General features: G+C 37.3%; 1 protein-coding gene across 6 annotated transcripts in view; it reads right to left on the bottom strand.

The window, feature by feature from the left end:
- PIAS2 (protein inhibitor of activated STAT 2) overlaps positions 1–23,153 on the bottom strand; it is a 130,482-nt gene that overhangs the window by 102,672 nt on the left and 4,657 nt on the right. Inside the window, exons 1-2 of one of the 6 annotated variants that reach the window (XM_055324432.1) lie at positions 10,678–10,737; positions 8,114–8,222 (exon numbers count right to left, since the gene is read on the bottom strand). The exons of 4 other annotated variants lie outside the window; for them this stretch is intronic. The gene's annotated coding sequence lies outside the window, so the exon portion shown is untranslated. Of the gene's footprint in view, positions 1–8,113; positions 8,456–10,677; positions 10,738–23,153 lie in introns of those variants that run through there. One more of the 6 variants, XM_055324433.1, reaches the window with a different exon arrangement.

The following is a 23,153-nucleotide window of genomic DNA, read 5'->3' as shown; positions in this document are numbered from 1 at the left end:
TCTCAAACAACTGAAATCTCCAGCTGATAAGAAAAAGACCTTTGAAAAGCCAAGGAAAGGGGACGCCTGGGTGGCTAAGCAGTTGAGCATCTACCTTCGGCTCAGGACATAATCCTGGAGTCCCAGGTTCGAGTCCCACATTGGGCTCCCCTCATGGAGCCTGCTTCTCCCTCTGCCTCTTTCTCTGCCTCTCTATCTCTGTGTCTCTTGTGAATAAATAAATAAAATCTTAAAAAAAAAAAAAGCAGCCAAGGAAAGGATTAGCTGTAAATCTTAAAAGGCAAGATTCCCTCCATGCCACCCTCCTGACTTGTTCTGGGTATAAAATGAAGCTTATAAGCAGTCTTGCTTCAGATTTCACCATCTACCTATTCAACCAGTCTAGCAAATACTTTTAACTACTTGCTGCCTCTTAAGTCTATCTGCTTGATGATTTTCAGAATCTGGGAGGTTAAACCACACCTGGGTCAGATTTACTTGTACACAAGTGCCCCATCTAGTCAGAAAGAAGAGTACGACTTGGAGCTGACCCTCACAATTCAACCCTAAGGAAACTTTGCCCATCCCTCCTCCTCCAGGAGGAATGCTACACACTCCAGAGCTACCTGGGATTCCCTCTCAACCTGGTAGGTCGGCCGGGGCAACACCTACAGCTGGTACTGATTCATCAAAGTCCTCTGATCTCAACTTTTAAGTCTCACTGACAGCCCAGAAGCAATGGTTTAAACTCCGGTTGGCTTTTAAACAGTTGTCAGGAATAAGGAGTACTTGTTTTCTAAAAAGCGAATAAATTTAAATATATCAAAGTAATCTGTATGTACAAGTTGTATCATAATTCTATTTCATATACTGTTTCCATATTTCATATTGTACAAGTCAGAGAACACTAAGTTGTACTCCTAGCAACCATTTTTTATTCTCAACTAGCATGTTCCAACAGAAAAAAGAACCACACATTTAATTCTAATTTTTTGTACCTACATTAAAAGTTAAAATTTTGATATGGTTTATTTAATCCAATATATCAAAAGTATTATTTCAACATGTAATCAATTTTTGTAATTCAAAAATAATCCATTGTTTCTGGAGTGCCTGCATGGCTCAGTCAGTTAAGCGTCCAACTCTTGGTTCCAGCTCAGGTCATGATTTTAGGTACTGAGCTCCACTCAGTGGGAAGTCTGCTTGAGATTCTCCCTCCCTCTCCCTCTGCCATTCCCCTTGCATGCGTGTATGCTTGCTCTTTCTCTAAAATAAATCTTTTTTTTTTTTGAAATCCATCTTTTAAAAGGGTCAATGAGATATTTTTTAGTACTAAGTCTTCAATATCCAGTGTATTTCACACTGGGAGCACATCTCCATTTGGACTAACCACATTTCAAGTGCTTCTAAAACCTCATGCGGCCAGCAGCTACCACACTGGACAGTACAGTTCTAAATCACACTCTAATAGCAACATACAGCACAACACATGGTCTTCACACTTCAACTGGCTTCATTTCCTCCACATATTAAAGATTTTATCTCTTACCCCAAATGCTAAGGACAACAAAGGTGAAAAACCAGACAATAACTTGACCTCAAGTTACAGTCTACCCAAGGTTTCACGCATAAAAAGGACTATGACAGCTTTCTCAAGTGTCTTGCCAAGCGAGAACACAATGTATCTTTCCCAAAGTCCCCAATCCTAATACTTGAACTGAAGCTGGCTTATACTACAGTAGCATAAGCAACATTAAACCATGAGAACACTAACACAGTCATACATATAAAAGATATCTGGGATATTTTCTAAAGAAATCTAACTCAATTCATTACTTTGCTTCCCTCCTATTTATTTTCAGATTATTCTCTGCTTTAAGGAGATTTTTCAGAAATGACAAAAAAGAACACAAAATCATCCTAAGCTTGGCTCTCAAAATGTGATGGGAGGTCTCACATCTCTTATTTCCAATGATAACTTTACGGGACAAAAAATGCAAATGTAACTGGCTAGAGCCAGTAGCTGTTGTAAATATACAATCAAAAAGGAAGAAAGAGCTGAGGGCTCACAACATAAACGTGAAATCAGGAAATTCTGAAGCAAAAAGAAATCCCTCAGGTTGTGGAAAGGCAAAGGAAAGAAAGCAGACAAGGATGGTCTCCGTATTGCAAAACGCTGTGAAGACAAAGTGCCACTGGAAAAGGGCGGTCACGAACCTACGATGCTGCCAGAAAGCTTCCCAACAGCAACCAGCAGTCATATTCAGGACAAGTCCCAGCATCCAGACTCAGGAGCTTATTAGAAAAGTCACTTCATCCCTCCAGCCATCTATTTATATTCAAAAACATACAACAACAAAAACTCCTCTATTTAGAATTCACTATTAAGATACTCTCTAGGGAACTTACCAAGTCCCATTCTAGGAATATGTTTTTCTAGACAAACCTTGCTGGATCCCATTTCCTCTTAGACAAACGGCAGCACTTTAACTCAGTCTTCAACCAAATTTCAGCTGTCACCAAGTTAGGTGAGCCTGCTATGAAGACCACTATGAACAGATTTCAGCTACTGTTTTCCCAACCTTGAATGTCTACAGCTTTAATATAATTTTTGTATAATATTTTCCAAGTGGACTTTATCCAGTCCATCTTGCCTCCCAAAGTCTGTCTTCTAATACTTTGGTGACAACTACTTTATGCTCTTATGCAAAAGAATTTCTCAATAAATGCTCGGTAGATGATTTTAAGGAAATTCTATGAACTAGAGAGAAATGTTGGCAGGACTGATCTTTAAAAAGATATGTGAACAATCTGGATCTCTAAACAAAAGATACAAATTAAGACTAGGTCTTTAAATCAACTTATCAAATTCAAGTAACAATATTATTTAAAAAATTAAAGCTGGGTCATATACTTGGAACATCACACAAGGAATGAAGGCAAACTAAAGGTGCTATATTTAGAAAATCTCATTAAGAAAGTAAGTATGAGGGACGCTGGGTGGCTCAGTGGTTGACCATCTGCCTTCAGCTCAGGTCATGACCCTGGGGTCCTGGGATCACGTCCCACATCAGACTCGCCATGGGAAGCCTGCTTCTCCCTCCCTCTGCCTGTGTCTCTGCCTCTCTCTCATAAATAAAATCTTTTTAAAAAAATAAGTAAATATGATAGTTACACGCAATAACCAACGAGTAAAAAGACTGCCTTGAGATTGCTCTTCAGCTCTTAGGCATGAGATAGAAACTGCACAGACGGGATCCCTGGGTGGCGCAGCAGTTTAGCGCCTGCCTTTGGCCCAGGGTGCGATCCACGCTGGGCGTGGAACCTCCTTAAAAAACAAAAAACAAAAACAAAAACAAAAAAACAGCATATTGTATATATTTGAAAGTTGCTGAGATCTTAAAAGTTCTCATCACAAGAAAAATATTTTTGGTAACTGTAAGGTGATGGATATTTACTAGATTTATTGTGGTAATCATCCTGCAATGCATACAAATATTGTACATCTGAAACTAATACGTTATATGTCAATAATACCTCAATTAAGAAAATAATAAAAAATATTACCTGAAACCTGGAAAAAAAAGTCATTGCCAGGAATGAGTGGAGACATGAAAAAAGAGTAAGAGTACAAAGATAAGAGGTGATCTCTGCTGAAGCTCAAGGTACATGGGGAATTCTCTACCTTTGCAAGAATGTTTCCACTATAAAGAGTTTCTTCAATGGGGGAAACGAGTTGTGGGTTATATAGTACTATCTTCCCAACTTTTCCATAAATCTGAAAGTATTTTAGATTTAATCAAGCAAAAATTGCTGGTTGTTTGAATGCAGGGAAAAAAACAGATTGTGGTCTAAATACCATTTCCCACAAAAAGAACCAGGCTCCAAAGAGAGAGAGAGAGAGAGAGAGAGAGAGAGAGAGAGAGAGAACCCAGGCTCCTTGAGGAAATGGCTAACTGCAAGTCTGGTATAAAAAATGCACAAGAATATTTTATAATACCAGAAAGCAAAGGAATTATCGAAGACTACTGGAATCTTGTCAGAAGGACACAGAAAACCACCCAGTAGCCCAAGACAAGAAAATCTAACCATCAAAGAAAATAACTGCATCAATTCAAACACATCAAATGTATTAAAAATCATTTGTTCATAATAACAATACTTAAAAAAAAAACTCACTGAGCTCTGTTACAGGATGTTGAGAAACCAACTCTCGTTATTCTGAAAACTGTTAAAGTAAGGAAAGCAATACAAAAAGATTTGCTCAAAACAAGCCATATGATTATCTGCATAAATGACAAAAGGGCATTTGAAGAAGTCCTATCCATTACTTATAAAATCTCTCAATAAAAAGAAACAGAATGAAACTGTTAACATGATAAAAGGTAGCTATCAGAAATCAAGAACAAATATCTTCCTTAAAGATGAAACATTTGATCGTAAAAACCTATGAAAGATGTTTTCTCATTCAAAATTATTCTAGAGTGCCTAATACAGATTTTAAAAGAAACAATACTTATAATTTACAAATGACAGAACTGTCTATACTGAAAATATAAAAGCATCCACTGAAAAATAAGACCTAATAAGTAAAGAAAATTCATGGAGTTATCTATACAGATTTTCAAGTTACTGATAAGAAAAAAAAATTTTTGTTAAAAAGCCTAAGTAACAAAATATAAAGTGCAAAGGCATAAATTTAAAAATTGTGTAATAGGGGATCCCTGGGTGGCGCAGCGGTTTGGCGCCTGCCTTTGGCCCAGGGCGCGATCCTGGAGACCCGGGATTGAATCCCACATCGGGCTTCCGGTGCATGGAGCCTGCTTCTCCCTCTGCCTGTGTCTCTGCCTCTCTCTCTCTCTGTGACTATCATAAATAAAAATTAAAAAAAAATTTAAAAAATTAAAAAAATAAAAATTTTGTAATAGCTACATAAAAACAAGACATAAAAGAACCATTGACTAAAGTAAGGACTATATTATTTTACTAGATAAAATAAATATTGAAAAGATGTCACTAACTCAATTTTATAAATATAATAAAACTTCAAAGAATAACTGAGGGGCTGGACAAATTAAAACTTACCATAAAGAATAAAATATATAACATGGCAGGTGGCACCATAAAGAATAAAATATATAACATGGCAGGTGGCAATAACAAAGGTCAAAAATAATGGGAGAAAAGGAAACAGAGAGTGAAGAGGTAAAGGATTTGCAATCTTAAAGAGAGAAGGTTTACCTCCAGAGGTAACTGAATAACTGAAGGAGTGAGGCCTTGGAGGCAGCAGGTGGAAAACATTTGAGAAAGCAAGCATGTCTAGCACAAGGAAAGAAAAATAAAAAGCCCGTCACAGCTGTACCAGAGGAATCTAGAGGAATCTAAGCAGAATGATGACCAAAGAAAATGACAGCCTGGGGAGGGAGGTGATTAGCTTAAACATCTACTAGATAAAATTAGGATATCACATTTGTAAGGGTAAGAAATGACCAAACAAAATTGCAGGGCAATGGCATGCATTTAAGTTGGTAGAGTATGGAGCAGTTTAAAGTATCCTGTAATTAAAGGAATAGATAGCTTTAGACTTACACACATGTACCAAAATTTCAAAAGAAAATTCAAGATAACTCCAAGGGTGTACAAGAGAACCAAAAAAAAAAAAAAAAAAAAAGGTAATTTCACACAAGTAAATGGGCAGGAAAAAAATCAGCCCTAAAGGTGGTAACATGGAGAGACAAAACACAGAAAAAGTAGGAAAGCACAAAATGAAGAAGAATAAATGTAAATATATCAATAATCCCAACAAATAAAAATGAAGTACATAAAAACCCCTCAGGAAATCTAATTTATAATTTTAAAACTCCCCAAAACAAGAGTGCCTGGGTGGCTCAGTTAGTTAAGCACCCAACTCCTGATTCTGGCTCAGGTCATGATCTCAGGGTTGCAAGGTTCGGCCCAGCAAGAGGCTCCATGCTCAGCATGGAGTCGGCTTAAGGCTCTCTCTCCCTGTCTGTCCTCCCCACCACTGCTAGCACTTTCTAATAAATAAATAAGTAAAATCTTCAAAAAAAATTAAATTACAAAATAAAACTCCCCAAAAATAATCAGGCCTAAATGGTTTTACTGGAGAATTCTACCCAACATTTACAGAAGAATCAACACCAATCTAATTTCTTCCAGAAAACAGAATATTTCCAAATTCATTCTATAAATTATAACCAGTATTACCCTGATGCCAAAACTAAATAAAAATAGTATGAAAAATAAAACTATGAACCAATATCCATCACACATATAAATGTTAAAATGCTTAACAAATGTTAGCAAATAGAATTTAGTAATATATAAAAAGAATTATAGGGGATCCCTGGGTGGCTCAGTGGTTTGGCGCCTGCCTTCAGCCCAGGGTGTGATCGTGGAGTCCCGGGAGGGAGTCCTGGGATCGAGTCCCACATTGGGCTCCCTGTATGGAGCCTGCTTCGACCTCTGCCTGTGTCTCTGCCTCTCTTTCTCTGTGTGTCTCATGAATAAATAAAATCTTTAATAAATAAAAATAAATAAATAGAATTATATACCATGACCAAGTGAGGTTTTATTTCAGGATTATAAGGCTGGTTCAATGTGTGAAATCAAAAATCAATGTAGTATATTTTTTTTGTAGTATATCCTTATTAAGAGCTAAAATAAGAAAACCACATGATCGTAGCAGTCAATGCAGAGAAAGCATTTGACAAATTCAATATCCACTCATAATAAAAATTCTCAAGAGGCAGGAATGGAGAATTCCTCAACTTAATAGAAATCACCTACAAAAAAATCTAGAGCTAACATTATACTCAGTGGTGAAAGACAATGTATCATTCTAAGCGGGAATGAGGCAAGAATGTCAATTCGCACCCTATTAATCAGAATAGGTCTGTAAGTTCTGGAAAAGGAAAAGACAAGAAGAGGCAAAAAAGGCACACAAGCTGAAAAGAAAAAAAAAATTTAAAAATCGCCTATATTTGCAGATCCCAAGAATCTATAAAACAACTCTTACAACCAATGACTGAGTTCAGCAAGGTTGCAGGAGGCAAGAGCAACACACAAATGCAATCATATCTCTATATACTGACAAAGGACATACGGAAAGAAGTTAAAAACACTACATTCACTCCAAAAAAAATGAAAATACTTGTTTAAATATTTAACAAAATACACACAAGACTTGTATACTTAAAACTACAAAATATTAATGAGAAAAGTCTAAGAAAATCTAAATGAATGGATTCTCCATGGCTTTTAAGACAACAAAGTACACCAATTTTCACTAAACTGACACACATTTAACACAGTTTCTACCCAAATCCCACCAAGACTTTCTTATAGATGAGATTATTCTAAAATTTATATGGAAAGGCAATGGAACTAGAAGAGCTAAAACAATATGAAAAAAAATAGAAATCAGTCTATTCAATTTCAACAACTTAGCTCTGTAATCAAGACTGTGTGATATGTAGTATTAGAAGAGGTAACACACAGGTCTATGGAACAAAGAACCCAAAAACAGACGTACACAATATGCCCAAATAGTTTTTGACAAAGGTCAAAAAAAACTCAAAGGAGGAAAGATTGCCTTTCAACAAATGGTGCTGAAGCAAACTATACATCCAACTACAACTTACTTTTTATACAAAAATTAACTCCAAATGGATCACGGACTTAAATGTTAGAATAAAGCTTTAAAACTTTTCGGGAACAACAGAAGAAAATCTTCATGAACTAGCCCTAGGCAAAGAGTTCTTAGACTTGACATTCAAAGAAAAATCGACAGAAGAAAAAAAATATATACACTACACTTCACCAAAATTAAAAACTTGTGCTCTGCAAGACCCCATTAAAGATGAAAAAACAATCAACAGGCTTGCCAACAGTATTTGCAAACCACATACCAACAAAGGACAAGTACCTAGTATATCTCTAGAACTCTCAAAATCCAACAGAAAAAAAAAAATCCAATTTTAAAAAAGGCAAAAGGCATAAAGACAGATTTCACCAATAAGGTTAGACAAAAAATAAGCACATGAAACACATTATCATTAGCCACCAGGGAAGTGCAAATTAAAACCTCACTGAGGTATCACTAGATACATACCAGAATGACTAAAATGAAAAACAGTGATAACACCGAATGCTGGCGAGGATGCAGAGAAACTGGATCACTCCATACATTGCTGGTAAGGATGTAAAATGATACAGCCACTCTGGAAGACAGTTTGGCAAGTTCTTTAAAAACTATGTATTTATAATAACCATACAACCAAGGAATTGCACTCCTGGGTATTTTTATCCCAGAGAAATGAAAACTTACGTTCACAAAAAAGCCTCTGCAGAAATCTCAAAGCACTTTTATTCTTAACAGCCCAAAACTCTAACCAACATGGATGTCTTTCAACAGGTAAATGGTTAAACTAATCCAAACCATGAAATACTCAGCAATAAAGAGATGAACTATTGATACATAAAACATGAATCAATCTCCAGAGAATGATGCTGATCGGGGAAAAAAAAAAAACCCCAAGAGATAACATACTGTATGATTCCATTTATGTAATATTCTTAGAAAAAATAAAACCACAGAAATGAAAAACAGATGACTGGGCCTAAGATATTAAGGGGATGGGAAGGAAGTGGGTGTAGCAATAAAAGAGACAGAGGTATCCTTATAGTGATGAAAACGGTCTATATCTTGATGGGGTCAATGTCAATATCCTTCTAATATTGTTGTGATGTTGTTCTTTGGTTTTCCAAGATGCTACCACTGTGAGAAACTTGGTAAAGAATACATGAAATGTCTGTAATATTCTTTACAACTGTGAGTAAACTGACAATTATCTTAATAAAGTTTAAAATTAGGGATCCCTGGGTGGCGCAGCGGTTTGGCGCCTGCCTGCCTTTGGCCCAGGGCGCGATCCTGGAGACCCGGGATCGAATCCCATATCGGGCTCCCGGTGCATGGAGCCTGCTTCTCCCTCTGCCTGTGTCTCTGCCTCTCTCTCTCTCTGTGATTATCATAAAATAAAAATAAATAAATAAAATTTTAAAAAAATAATAAAGTTTAAAATTACAAAAAAAAAGTTTAAAATTACAAAAACCAAGATTACTAAAGCAGATTATTTTTTAATCCAACAGCATGATATTCACGAGAGAAAACTAAAATAAAAGAAAACAAAAATGTAGGAGTAGGGAGAATTTTAAAAATCAGGCAAGATTCGTGGACCAAAAGAAAACAGTATAGGTATAATATGAAACAGTAATACAAAGAACATTCAAAGACACAAGGAGTAACAACAGAGAGTAAAGTAAAAGCTCCAATTCAACAGAAAAATATAATCTTTAATTTTCATGTATTAGCAATAATTTAAAATATTTTTTAATTTAAAATATATTTTAAAAAATCAGTATAACTACATAAACGAGGGAAAAACATTCTTCTAAAAGATTAGCATACTTCTCTCTAAAAAGATATGGAAGATTTGAATAGAATTAACAAGCCTAACTACCAGACATATGTAAAACTATGCTCACAACTGGAAAATACACATTCAAGTACAAAAAAAATAAAAACTGACCACAATCTTAGCAGATTTCAAAATATTAGAATCACACAGAACTTGCTTCCTAACCACAACACAGTTAAAAACCAATAACTAACGAAACTCTCATATATTTGGAAATAAAAACTTTTAAATAACTCATAAATTAAGGAATTCACAGTGAAAAATAATGAAAACACTGCATATCAAAACCTGTGTGATGCAGGAAAAACAATGGAGACCTATGTTAAACACTGAAAATTAAAAAGCAAGGCATCCAACTTAAGAAATTAGAGAAAGAATAAACACCAAAAAGGTATAAAGTATACAAATAAAGAGCAGAAATTAATAAAATGGGGGAAGGATACATTGAAAAGCATAAAAAACCCTTGATTCTTTGAAAAGTCTTTAAAAATTAGCAAGCTTTTAGTTTTTAGTATTGATCAAAAGAAAAAGCATTAAAAGAAAAAAGATAAAAGGAACATTAACATTAAAAGATAAAAGGTACTACACAAAATTAGAGATTAACAACTTAATATAATTTCAAGACCATGAATGAAATGGGCAACTTCTTATACAATTATAACCTACCGAAACTGGCTTGAAAGTTGAAAATATGAACAATCCTATCAACAAAGCAATTCAATCAGTGGTTAAGAAGTGTCTCTCTCTCTCTCTCTCTCTCTCTCTCTCTCTCTCTCACACACACACACACACACACACACACAGAAAAAAAAAAAACAGGAACAATTTTATAGGGAATTCTATCAAATACTTAACAGATCATTCTAATTTTACATAATTTCTTCCAGAGAAAGCAGCGTATATTTTTACAGGTCAATATTACTAATTATTAGAAGCAAAAATCTTAAATTAACTATCTTCAATTGGAGTCCAATAGTGAAAAAGAGAGACAAATCAGGATTGACTTTATGCTTGAAACACAGGTATTTCACCCTTTTAACAGATTACAAAAGAAAAATATCTTCTCAAAAAACACAAGAGGCTTTTGATAAAACTCAACATCCATTCATGGCTTTTTTAAATTAGCAAACTAGTAATAGAAAGGAACATCCTTAACCTGAAAAGATTATCTACAATAAACCTACAGCAAGCATCATACTTAACTGTGAAACTTTGAAAGCATTCCCTTTAAAATCAGGAACAAGATCAGGATGCCCCCATCACCGCTTCTATTCAACATTGTACTGGAGATCCTAGCCAGCACATTAAGACAAGAAAAAGAAAGAAAAAAAAAAGGCATAAGAATTGGAAAGGAGGAAACAAAGAGGTCATTATTCACAGATAGATCTGTCTACACAGAAAATCCAAAGAATTCTATAGATAATTTACCACAATTAGGAGTATAGCAAGGTTGTTACACAAAGTCAAAACTGTACTTCTATACACCAGCAAAGTAGAAAACAGAATTATGAAAAGTTACCATTTATGACTTGATATAAAAATAAAGTACCTAAAAATAAATCTAACAAAATATTTGCAATAGTTTAGTTGAAGAAAATTATAAAACTTTATGAAAGACATTGTAAAAGACCTAACAAATAAATGGTGATTACAATATTCATGGTTAAGAAAACCTAATTCTCTCCAAACTGATTTACAGATCCAATGCATTGCCCATCAAAATCCCAATAGATCATGCGTGTTTGTATGTGTACATAACTTAAAAAAAAAAGATTTTAAAATCTTACAAAGGATCAAATAGCCAAGAAGTTCCCTAAAGAACTATAAGGCAGAACTTGGCCTCCTTCTTGTCCTTCAAAGATTGAGCAGATGGAGACTAATAACGTTCCCTATGAAAATTTAAAAACTGAACATAATATGAAAAACATCCATTTAAAGACATGAAACACTATAAAGTCAGCAAGGATGTGAGAGGCCAACACTATGAAAAGAAGGAAAGTGTAGAAAATGGAGTCCAACATTTGATGCCTCTTTTCCCCTAGAAATATCTGTCAATGGGGAAAGGACAATGGATAGGTTGAGAAGTCAAGATCTTTGAAAGACATATAGGGCTGGGGAAACGAGATTATTTGTAAAATATAACCTGCAAGAGTTGTTATCTGGGACATGCAATGAATTCCTACAAATCTGTATAAAAAAGATAGTTGGCTCAGCATAAAAATGGGTAAAAAATTGGCAAGCCATGTCACAAAAGATATCCAAATGGCCAATAAATAAATATATTAAAAGAGGCTTAACATCATTATTCATTAGGAGAATGCAAATTAAAACCACTAAACATTCACTAAAATATCTACAATTAAAAGTGAACAAGAATGAATGTGAAGCAACTGGAATTATTATTTTGCTAGTGGAAGGGAATGAATGAACTACAACTACATACAAATGAATCTTGCAAACAAAACTAAGGGGAAAAGTCAGACATGAAAAATATATACACAAATATATACACACATATATATACAAGATATATAGATCCATTTTATAAAGTTCAAAAAACAGACAAAACTAATCTAAGACTAACATCAAGCCAGTAGAATCTTTGAGGTTAGTCACTGGGAGGTAACTCAAGGGAAGTCTCTAGGGTGCTGATAATGTTCTATTTCTTTATCCGCATTTGGTTATACTGAAAAATTCATCCAGCTGTTCTCTCATGATCTATGTATTTCCTACATGAAAGTCCTTATCAATAGAAGTTTGTTTTTGTGAAAGTTATTATAGAGTTGGAGTAATTAAGACAACATGATGGTGCTGTTAGCACAGATTAAGAGATCAGAATCCAGAAAGCATACACAGATCCAACTGTAGAATTATTACAAACCAGTAAGAAAAAAAATGTTTAAACCCAATACAAACACAGACAAAAGACATAAACTAGGTAATAGTATCTCAGAAGAGTTAAGAAAATGTTAACAAGCGTAATAAAGGATGCTCACTTTCATTATCAAAGGGAAAAATTAAAAACCAACAGAAGAAATTTTTACTCACTGGCAAAACTTTTAATTTGATAAAAGGGTTATTAGTAAGAAAGCTAATAAGCAATGAAAACTTCTACATTGCTGGAGAGAGCAAATCCTGATACAATCCTCTTTGGGAAATAAGATGGCATCATCTAGTACTGTTGAAGATGAACATATCCTTAAATTCCAACAATTCTACTCCTGGAATTTCTACAATGAAACATACAAATATTTACACTAAATGAGATCAATCAAAATCACAAATAGTGTCAAATCAGTGCAGTTTATAGAATTTTTCTTTTTTGCATTTTCAGAACATTTTGGGTTTTAGAAGGTTGAATAAGGAATTTGAGGACCTGTAATAGGGAAAAAAAAAAAAAAGGAAACTACACAAATCTCCAACAAGAGAATGGGCAAACTGGTATTTATACATGGAAAATTAAAAATGATAATAAACAAAAAAAATCCCCAAATACAGCATCATTCCAGTTATATAAAAATTTTAAACATATTAACAATTTACACATATAGATATAATTTAAAATTCATATATCTATATAATGTGGATAAAATCAGGAAAGAATACCCTGCTGACCTAATGAAATGAGCTGTTTCTTAACTTATATGATAGCTACATGCATGTTTATTTAACTATACCTTCCTTGGGGGGAGGGGCAAGATGGCGGAAGAGCAGGGTCCCCGAGTCACCTGTCCTCACCAAATTACCTAGATAACCTTCAAACCATCCTGAAAATCTACGAATTCGGCCTGAGATGTAAAGAGAGACCAGCTGGAATGCTACAGTGAGAAGAGTCCGCGCTTCTATCAAGGTAGGAAGACGGGGAAAAAGAAATAAAGAAACAAAAGGCCTCCGAGGGGGAGGGGCCCCGCGAGGAGCCGGGCTGAGGCCGGGGCGAGTGTCCCCAGGACAGGAGAGCCCCGTCCCGGAGGAGCAGGAGCTGCACCAACCTTCCAGGGCGGGCGGAAAGGGGCTCGCAGGGAGTTGGAGCAGGACCCAGGAGGGCGGGGATGCCCTCGGGCTCCCGGGGACACTAACAGACACCTGCGAGCGCAGGAGAGTGCTCCGAGCTCCCTAAGGGCTGCAGCGCGCACGGCGGGACCGACCGGAGCAGCTCGGAGGGGCTCGGGCGGCGGCTCCAGGGAGGGGGCTGCGGGGCGGGAGCGCGAATCCCACAGCGCAGGCCCCGGAGCACAGGGCGCCGGGACACAGCCCAGGATCCGGCCTCCCCCGGGACAGGCAGAGGCCGGGAGGGCCCAGGACAGCAAGGACGCTCCTGCCCCGAGCTGAGCAGATCAGCGGCCCCGCCCCGGAGCCTCCAGGCCCTGCGGACGGAGAACCGAGAGCCCCGAGCCCGTAGTTCCTGCGGAGGCTGAATCCAGGCTTCCAGAGTTGCCATAGCAACTGCGACTGTTCCTCCTGGGGCCCCACGGGGTAAACAACCCCCGCTGAGCCCAGCAGCAGGCAGGGGCAGAGCAGCTCCCCCAAGTGCTAACACCTGAGAATCAGCACAACAGGCCCCTCCCCAGAAGACCAGCTAGACGGACCAGTGATACTCCCCCGTGTTCCAATACAACTTGTTTTTGGCCACTCTGCACTGAGCAAAATGACTAGAAGGAAAACCTCACCTCAAAAGAAAGAATCAGAAACAGCCCTCTCTCCCACAGAGTTACAAAATCTGGATTACAATTCCATGTCCGAAAGCCAATTCAGAAGCACTATTCTACAGCTACTGGTGGCTCTAGAAAAAAGCATTAAGGACTCACGAGACTTCATGACTGCAGAATTTAGATCCAATCAGGCAGAAATTAAAAATCAACTGAATGAGATGCAATCCAAACTAGAAGTCCTAACGACGAGGGTTAACGAGGTGGAAGAACGAGTGAGTGACATAGAAGACAAGTTAATGGCAAAGAGGGAAACTGAGGAAAAAAGAGACAATCAATTAAGGGACCATGAAGACAGATTAAGGGAAATAAATGACAGTCTAAGGAAGAAAAACCTACGTTTAATTGGGGTTCCCGAGGGCGCCGAAAGGGACAGAGGGCCAGAATATGTATTTGAACAAATCCTAGCTGAAAACTTTCCCAATCTGGGAAGGGAAACAGGCATTCAGATCCAGGAAATAGAGAGATCCCCCCCTAAAATCAATAAAAACCGTTCAACACCTCGACATTTAATAGTGAAGCTTGCAAATTCCAAAGATAAAGAGAAGATCCTTAAAGCAGCAAGAGACAAGAAGTCCCTGACTTTCATGGGGAGGAATATTAGGGTAACAGCAGACCTCTCCACAGAGACGTGGCAGGCCAGAAAGGGCTGGCAGGATATATTCAGGGTCCTAAATGAGAAGAACATGCAACCAAGAATACTTTATCCAGCAAGGCTCTCATTCAAAATGGAAGGAGAGATAAAGAGCTTCCAAGACAGGCAGGAACTGAAAGAATATGTGACCTCCAAACCAGCTCTGCAAGAAATTTTAAGGGGGACTCTTAAAATTCCCCTTTAAGAAGAAGTTCAGTGGAACAATCCACAAAAACAAGGACTAAATAGATATCATGATGACACTAAACTCATATCTGTCAATAGTAACTCTGAACGTGAATGGGCTTAATGACCCCATCAAAAGGCGCAGGGTTTCAGACTGGATAAAAAAGCAGGACCCATCTATTTGCTGTCTACAAGAGACTCATTTTAGACAGAAGGACACCTACAACCTGAAAATAAAAGGTTGGAGAACCATTTACCATTCAAATGGTTCTCAAAATATATCCTAAAAACTATAGAACACTTCTGAAAGAAATTGAGGAAGACACAAAGAGATGGAAAAATATTCCATGCTCATGGATTGGCAGAATTAATATTGTGAAAATGTCAATGTTACCCAGGGCAATTTACACGTATAATGCAATCCCTATCAAAATACCATGGACTTTCTTCAGAGACTTAGAACAAGTTATTTTAAGATTTGTGTGGAATCAGAAAAGACCCCAACAGCAGCCAGGGGAATTTTAAAAAAGAAAACCATAAGTGGGGGCATCACAATGCCAGATTTCAGGTTGTACTACAAAGCTGTGTTCATCAAGACAGTGTGGTACTGGCACAAAAACAGACATATAGATCAATGGAACAGAACAGAGAACCCAGAAGTGGACCCTGAACTTTATGGTCAACTAATATACGATAAAGGAGGAAAGACGATCCACTGGAAGAAAGACAGTCTCTTCAATAAATGGTGCTGGGAAAATTGGACATCCACATGCAGAAGAATGAAACTGGACCACTCTCTTGCACCATACACAAAGATAAACTCAAAATAGATGAAAGATCTAAATGTGAGACAAGATTCCATCAAAATCCCAGAGAAGAACTCAGGCAACACCCTTTTTGAACTTGGCCACAGTAACCGGAGAAGGACAACAGTGTATGTTCTCATTCATTTGGGGAATATGAATAATAGTGAAAGGGAATATAAGGGAAGGGAGAAGAAATGTGTGAGAAATATCAGAAAGGGAGACAAAACATAAAGACTTCTAACTCTGGGAAATGAACTAGGGGTGGTGGAGGGGGAGGAGGGCGGGGGGTGAATGGGTGACGGGCACTGAGGGGGACACTTGACGGGATGAGCACTGGGTGTTATTCTGTATGTTGGTAAATTGAACACCAATAAAAATTAATTTATATATATATAAAAAAAACTATACCTTCCTTACCTGTTATAATCTTTTGTATTAAACAACCATTTTTTAAAAATTAGCATGGTATTCCCAAATACAAACCATGATTCCAATAAGAAAATTGTCTCAAGAGATCATTTCAAAGAAATTAGCATTATCGGATAATTTGAGGCATTTTTCCCCATAAATTGAGGACAAATTTCTCTTAAAAGGAAAAGCTTCTATAAACTAAAAATATAATCACGGAAATAAATCCTACAGAAGAGTTCAAAGACAAAATCAAGGAAATCTTCAGATAAATACATGTCAATCTAGAAGTCCAACATTCACCCAACCTCAGAGAAAACAGAAGAGGGAAAGAAATTATCAAAGGAATAAAAGAAAAAAAAAAGGAATAAAAGATATTTCCCAGGCTTGCAAAGTCTCAGAACTAAAAAGTTACCCACTCCCCTCCCCCAAGAATGAAAAAAGGCTTACAACTAGACACATTTCACAAAATACCAAAGATAAAAAGATTACCATAAAGACTTTAAACAAGGTGACTACAAAAGGATAACTATCAGATTTGTAATGGATCTCTATTATAAACACGAGAATTTTAATTTCCTAAAGCAAAGCTTTCAAAATTGGGTAGGAAAAACTGATTACCAATTTCATAATTCCAGATCTAAACTTCCAAACAGGAACAAAGGTAAGTCATTTTCAGATACTGTAGAAATTAGACTGTGTATCACAACACATGTCCATCCTAAAACAACTATTTTAGATTATATTCCCGTAATATCAAAAAAGGATTTTTAAAAAAGAAAAACATGGGATTCAAGCAATAGATCTAATACAGGAGTGCAATGGAATCCCAGGATGACTGCTGTATAGCAGATCTAGAAAGCAAGCTGTCCAAATTAAAAAAAGGAAGGTTGAGAGCTCCAGAAAGTCTCTTCAAGAAAAGCTGGTTACAAATAAGATACACATAATATTAAATTTTAAAAATAATTTCCATGAGTTCTCCTCACTCAAGCAGGACTTTATTATACTTCTCCTTTAAGGAGCACAGGTTTAGTAACAGAAGTTCCCCTACAGCTCCAAGTGATTTGGTTTCACAGTGACTAATATTTCTATCAGAATACATACTACAAAAGGTGATCAAATACTCAATTTCTAGAATCTCCCTTAGAAGCACAGAGAAGTTTAACCATAAAATAAAAGCTAAAATTTTGACAACGCAGTAGAAAATGAAGGCTGGAAGAAGAAGGATAGAGCTAGGAGAAACAAAGGGAAATGGATGAGTGCTAAATCCTGAGATGCTGGCAACTGAAAAGATACCATCTAAAACTGATGGGTCAAGAAACAGAAGTTTAACTAGTACAAAACGTTAATAATTAACGGGAGAATTAGGAACAAAAGTGAACTGGTAAGACACAGGTGGCCAACAGACACATAAAAATAGGCTCAACATCACTCGTCATCAGGAAAATGCAAATCACAACTACAATGAGATATCACCTCACACCTCTCAGGATAGCAAAAATCAACACAGAAAACAACTGTTGGCAAGTACATGGAGCAAGGGGGACCTTCTTGCACTGTTGGGGAATGCAAACTGGTGCAGCTACTCTGTAAAAACAGTATGGAGGTTCCTCAAAAAGTTAAAAATAGAACTAATCTATGATTCAGCAATTGCACTACTAGGTTTTTACTCAAGGAATAAAAAAATATTAATCCAAAGGGACATATGCACCCCAGTACTTAGAACAGCATTATTTACAACAGCCAAATAATGGAAGCAGTCCAAGTGTCCATCAATAGATGAATATAGATGTGGTGTGTGTGTATATATATACGTAAACACACATATACGTACATACACATATATATGTACATGCGCATACATACAAAATGGAACATTACTCAGCCAGAAGAATTAAATCTTGCCATTTGCAATGACAGCGATGAAGCTAGAGAGTATATGCTAAGCGAAATAATTAGGAGAAAGACAAATACCATATGATTTCATTCATATGTAGAATTTAAGAAACAAAACAAAGGGGAAAGAAGAGAAACTGAGGCAAACCAAGAAACAGATTTTAACTATAGAGAACTGATGGTTACTAGAGGAGAGACGGATGTGGGATGGGTGAGGTAGGAATTAAGGCGGGCACTTGTGATGAGCAGTACCTGATGTACAGAAGTGATGAATCACTACATTGTACATCTGGAACTTTTATTACACTGCACGTTAACTGGAATTTAAATTAAAACTTAAAAAAATAGGGATCCCTGGGTGGCGCAGCAGTTTGGCGCCTGCCTTTAGCCCAGGGCGCAATCCTGGAGACCTGGGATCGAGTCCCACGTCGGGCTCCCGGTGCATGGAGCCTGCTTCTCCCTCTGCCTATGTCTCTCTCTCTCTCTGTGTGTGTGTGACTATCATAAATAAATAAAAATTTAAAAAAAAAACTTAAATAATATAACTAGTAGAAATCAATATGCCAGATAATGTGGAAAACAATGATCTAAACTTATCTACTAGAGTCAAGCAACATACACTGTTCAGAATTGGAATAAAAAAAAAATCAAGATACAGAAAAATATGTGGTGTTTTTGAGTTTGGGAATGAACCTAAAGGAAAAAAAAAATAAAAACAAAAACAAAAAAACCCAAACATGGTTAAAAGCAGTTAGTTAGGGCAGCCCCGGTGGCGCAGCGGTTTAGCGCCGCCTGAAGCCCAGGGTGTGATCCTGGAGTCCCAGGATCGAGTCCCACGTCAGGCTTCCTGCATGGAGCCTGCTTCTCCCTCTGCCTGTGTCTCTGCCTCTCTCTCACTCTCTCTGAATGAATGAATGAATGAATCTTTTAAAAAAAGATTTTTAAAAAAAAAGCAGTTAGTTATATAAGGAGTGGAATCTACTGGGAAAGAAAGGGCTTTACTTTTCCTTCTGAATTTTCCTGCACTATCTGGACAAGTATTGCTTTCATTTGGGAAAAGCAATGAGGAATGGAAATAAGAATAAAAATTGTTATTAAAGCTACTTTTCAGGGGTGTCTGGATGGCTCAGTCAATTAAGCTTCCCACTCTTCATTTCAGCTCAGATCATGATCTCAGAATCCTGATATCAAGCCCAGCATGGGGCTCCACTCTCAGCATGGACTCTGCTTGGGATTCTCTCTCCCTCTGCCCCTCTCCTCCCACTCATAATCATATGTGCACTCTTTCTCTCAAAATAAATAAAATCTCAAAAAATAAAATAAAATAAAACCGTTTTCTAGGTTAGGGTGCCTGGGTGGCTCAATCAGTTAAGCGTCTGACTCTTGATTTTGGCTAAGGTCATGATCTCAGGGTCGTGGGATTCAGGTCCATGTCAGGCTCTGCGCTGAGCATGGAGTATGCAGCCTGCTTGGGATTCTCTCTCCCCCTTTCTGCTCCCATTTGTACACATGTACACAAGGCCTCTTAATAAATCTTTAAAAACAAAACAAAAAACCATTTTCCAGTTTAAATAAAAAGCGGCCAAGCTCATACAATCAATAACCATGCATCCCTAAAGTTAATGTCAAAAAAAAAAAAAAAAAAAGGAAGAAAAGAAAAAACAAACGAATGAATGAACCACCACCTTCTGCAACAAAATCAAGAATAGCTTCTCCTGAGACACTTGGGTGGCTCAGTGGCTGAGCATCTGCTTTTAGTTCAGGGCGTGATCCCAGGTCTGGGGATTGAGTCCCACATCTGGCTCCCTGCAAGGAAGGAGCCTGCTTCTTTCCCCCTCTGCCTGTGTCTCTGGCCTCTCTCTCTCTCTCTGTTGTCTCTAATGAATAAATAAATAAAATATTAAAAAAAAAGCTTTTCCTGACCTATATGAATAATCAAATGGAGAACTCTGAATGTCTGTTAGGTTCATATTGCTCTGCAAAATCACAAAAATTTTTATTTGTTTCAAACTACTCTTCCAAAAAAGTCTAGAAAGAAAAGCCACATTACCGGGGGTTCAAAGTAAACATTCACAGAATAGTCTGGACTATGATATCAACATATGACTTTTATTTCAACTGTGCAATTTCTTAAATTCAGATATCTGAATAAAAATAGACTGTCAAGATAACTCAAGGGAGAAAAAAAATCATTCTTCAACAAATAATGTGGGAAAGTAGATATCCACATGCAAAAGAAGTCTGATCCCTACACCTCATGCCATAAACAAAAATTAACCCAAAATGGATCAACCTGAATGTAAAAACTAAAACTATACATATAAATCCTTATATGAAAACAGGCATAAGGGGATCCCTGGGTGGCTCAGCAGTTTAGCACCTGCCTTCAGCCCAAGACGTGATCCTGGAGTCCTGGGATCGAGTCCCACATTAAGCTCCCTGCATGGAGCCTGCTTCTCCCTCTGCCTATGTCTCTGCCTGTCTTTCATGAATAAAGTCTTTTTTTAAAAAAAGAAAGAAAACAGGCATAAATCTTTATGACACTGGATTAGGCAATGATTTCTTATCAAAACCAAAAGCAAGAAAAGAAAAGATGATAAATTAAACTTTGTCAAAATTTAAAAACCTTTGTGCTTCTAAGTACATTATGAAGAAAGTAAAAAGACAGTCCATAAAAAGGAGTAAAATATTTGCAAACCATGTATCTTATAAAGAACTTGAACTTACAACAAAAAAAAAATTTAAAAATGGGCTAAAGGTTTGAATAGACATTTTTCTAAAGAAAATATACAAATGGGGGCACCTGGGTGACACAGCTGGTTAAGCGTTTGACTCTTTAAAAAATATATATTTATTTATTTATTTATTTATTCACGAGAGACACAAAGACAAAGGCAGAAATGTAGCCAGAGGGAGAAGCAAGCTACCTGCATGGAGCCCAATGTGGAACTCAATCCCAGGACCCCAGGATCATACCCTGAAACAAAGGCAGACAGACGCTCAACCACTGAGCCACTCAGGCATCCCTAAGCGTTTGAGTCTTAATTTCAGCTCAGATTATGATCTCGTGGGTCATAAGACCCGCATCTAGCTCCACAATCAGCAGAGTCAGCTTGAGACTCTCCCTCCCCATATGCCTGTCCCCTCCATGCCCTCTCTCTCACAGAAAAGAAAGAAAGAAAGAAAGAAAGAAAGAAAGAAAGAAAGAAAGAAAGAAAGAAAGAAAGAAAGAAAGAAAGAAAGAAAGAAAGAAAGAAAAAGAAAGAAAAGAAAAAGAAAAGAAAGAAAGAAAGAAAGAAAGAAAGAAAGAAAGAAAGAAAGAAAGAAAGAAGACTAATAAACACACGCAAAGATGCTCAGTACCATTGGTCACTAGGGCAATGCAAATCAAACCACAATAAGATACCACTTCACATCCAAGCAGGTAAGGATGTGGAGAAATTAGAACTCTTATAACTGCTGGTAGGAATGTAAAATGAGGGGATCCCTGGGTGGCTCAGTGGTTTAGCGCCTGCCTTTGGCCCAGGGCACAATCCTGGAGTCCCGGGATGGAGTCCCGCATCAGGCTCCCAGCATGGAGCCTGCTTCTTTCTCCTCCTGTGTCTCTGCCTCTCTCTCTCTCTGTCTATCATGAATAAATAAATAAATCTTTAAAAAAAAAAAAAAGGAATGTAAAATGATGTAGCAGTTTGGGGAAAGTTTGGCAGTTCCTCAAACACTTACTTACCACAGGTACCCAGCAATGCTACTCCTAGGTAACTACCAAAAATAAATGAAAACGTGTCCACACAAAACTTATATACAGATGAATGTTCATACTTGTCAAAAAGTGGAAACCACCCAAATATACATAAACTCATGAATGAATAAACAAAATGTGGTATACTCCATACAACAGATTATTATTCAACCATTAAAAGGAATGAAGCACTGACACACGCCAGAACTTGAGCCTTGAAAGGGTTATGTTAAACGAAAGCAGACAGACACAAAAGGACACGTGTATGATTCTATTTCCACAGAACACCTAAAACAGACAAATCCATAGAGACAGAAGGTAGATTACTGGAAGTTGAGGGCTAGATGAAAAGGAAGACAGGGAGTGACTGCTTAATGGGCATGGAGTTTCTTTTGGAGGTGATAAAATGTTCTGGAATTAGATAGTGGTGATGCTTGCACAACTTTGTGAATAGACCAAAACCACTTTAAAGGGCTGAAGTTTATGGTATGTGAATTATATCTCAATTTAAAAATTTAAAAATAAACTAGCTAAGATCCAATCCAGAAAAACAAAGGCAAAATGCTGAGAAAAGAAACATCTGAAGAATGTTATATTTAGAAAAGTGTCAGCTTTATCAGAGAAGATATTCATGGAGGGAGGGCACAGACCTAAGGACCAAACAAATGCAAAAGTATCTACTATAGCCAAGGATATCTTGGTTTACAATTTAAAATGATCTATTTAAAAAAATAAAATAATCTACTTAGGGGCACCTGGGTGGCTTAGGCAGTTAAGCATCTGCCTTCCACTCAAATCATGATCCCAGTGTCCTGGGATCTCTCCACATCAAGCTCCTGGCTCAGCAGGTAACCTGCTTCTCCCTCTCCCCTCTCCTCTTGTGCACACGCACCAGTGCGCACTCTCTCTAATAAATATTTTTTAAAAAATTATCTATTTAGGGATCCCTGGGTGGCGCAGCGGTTTAGCGCCTGCCTTTGGCCCAGGGCGCGATCCTGGAGACCCGGGATCGAATCCCATGTCGGGCTCCCGGTGCATGGAGCCTGCTTCTCCCTCTGCCTATGTCTCTGCCTCTCTCTCTCTCATTCTGTGTGACTATCATAAATAAATAAAAATTAAAAAAAGAAAAAATTTTAAAAAAATTATCTATTTAAATTAAACACTGAGTTTTGTTTTGTTTTTTTTTTTAAGATTTTATTTATTTATTCATGAGAGACACAGAGAGAGCGAGAGGCAGAGACACAGGCAGAGAGAGAAGCAGGCTCCATGCAGGGAGCCTGATGTGGGACTCGATCCAGG

Source organism: Nyctereutes procyonoides, unplaced genomic scaffold (assembly GCF_905146905.1).
Source record: "Nyctereutes procyonoides isolate TBG_1078 unplaced genomic scaffold, NYPRO_anot_genome, whole genome shotgun sequence".
Classification (NCBI taxonomy): domain Eukaryota; kingdom Metazoa; phylum Chordata; class Mammalia; order Carnivora; family Canidae; genus Nyctereutes; species Nyctereutes procyonoides.
This window is presented reverse-complemented; position numbering and strand designations above follow the sequence as displayed.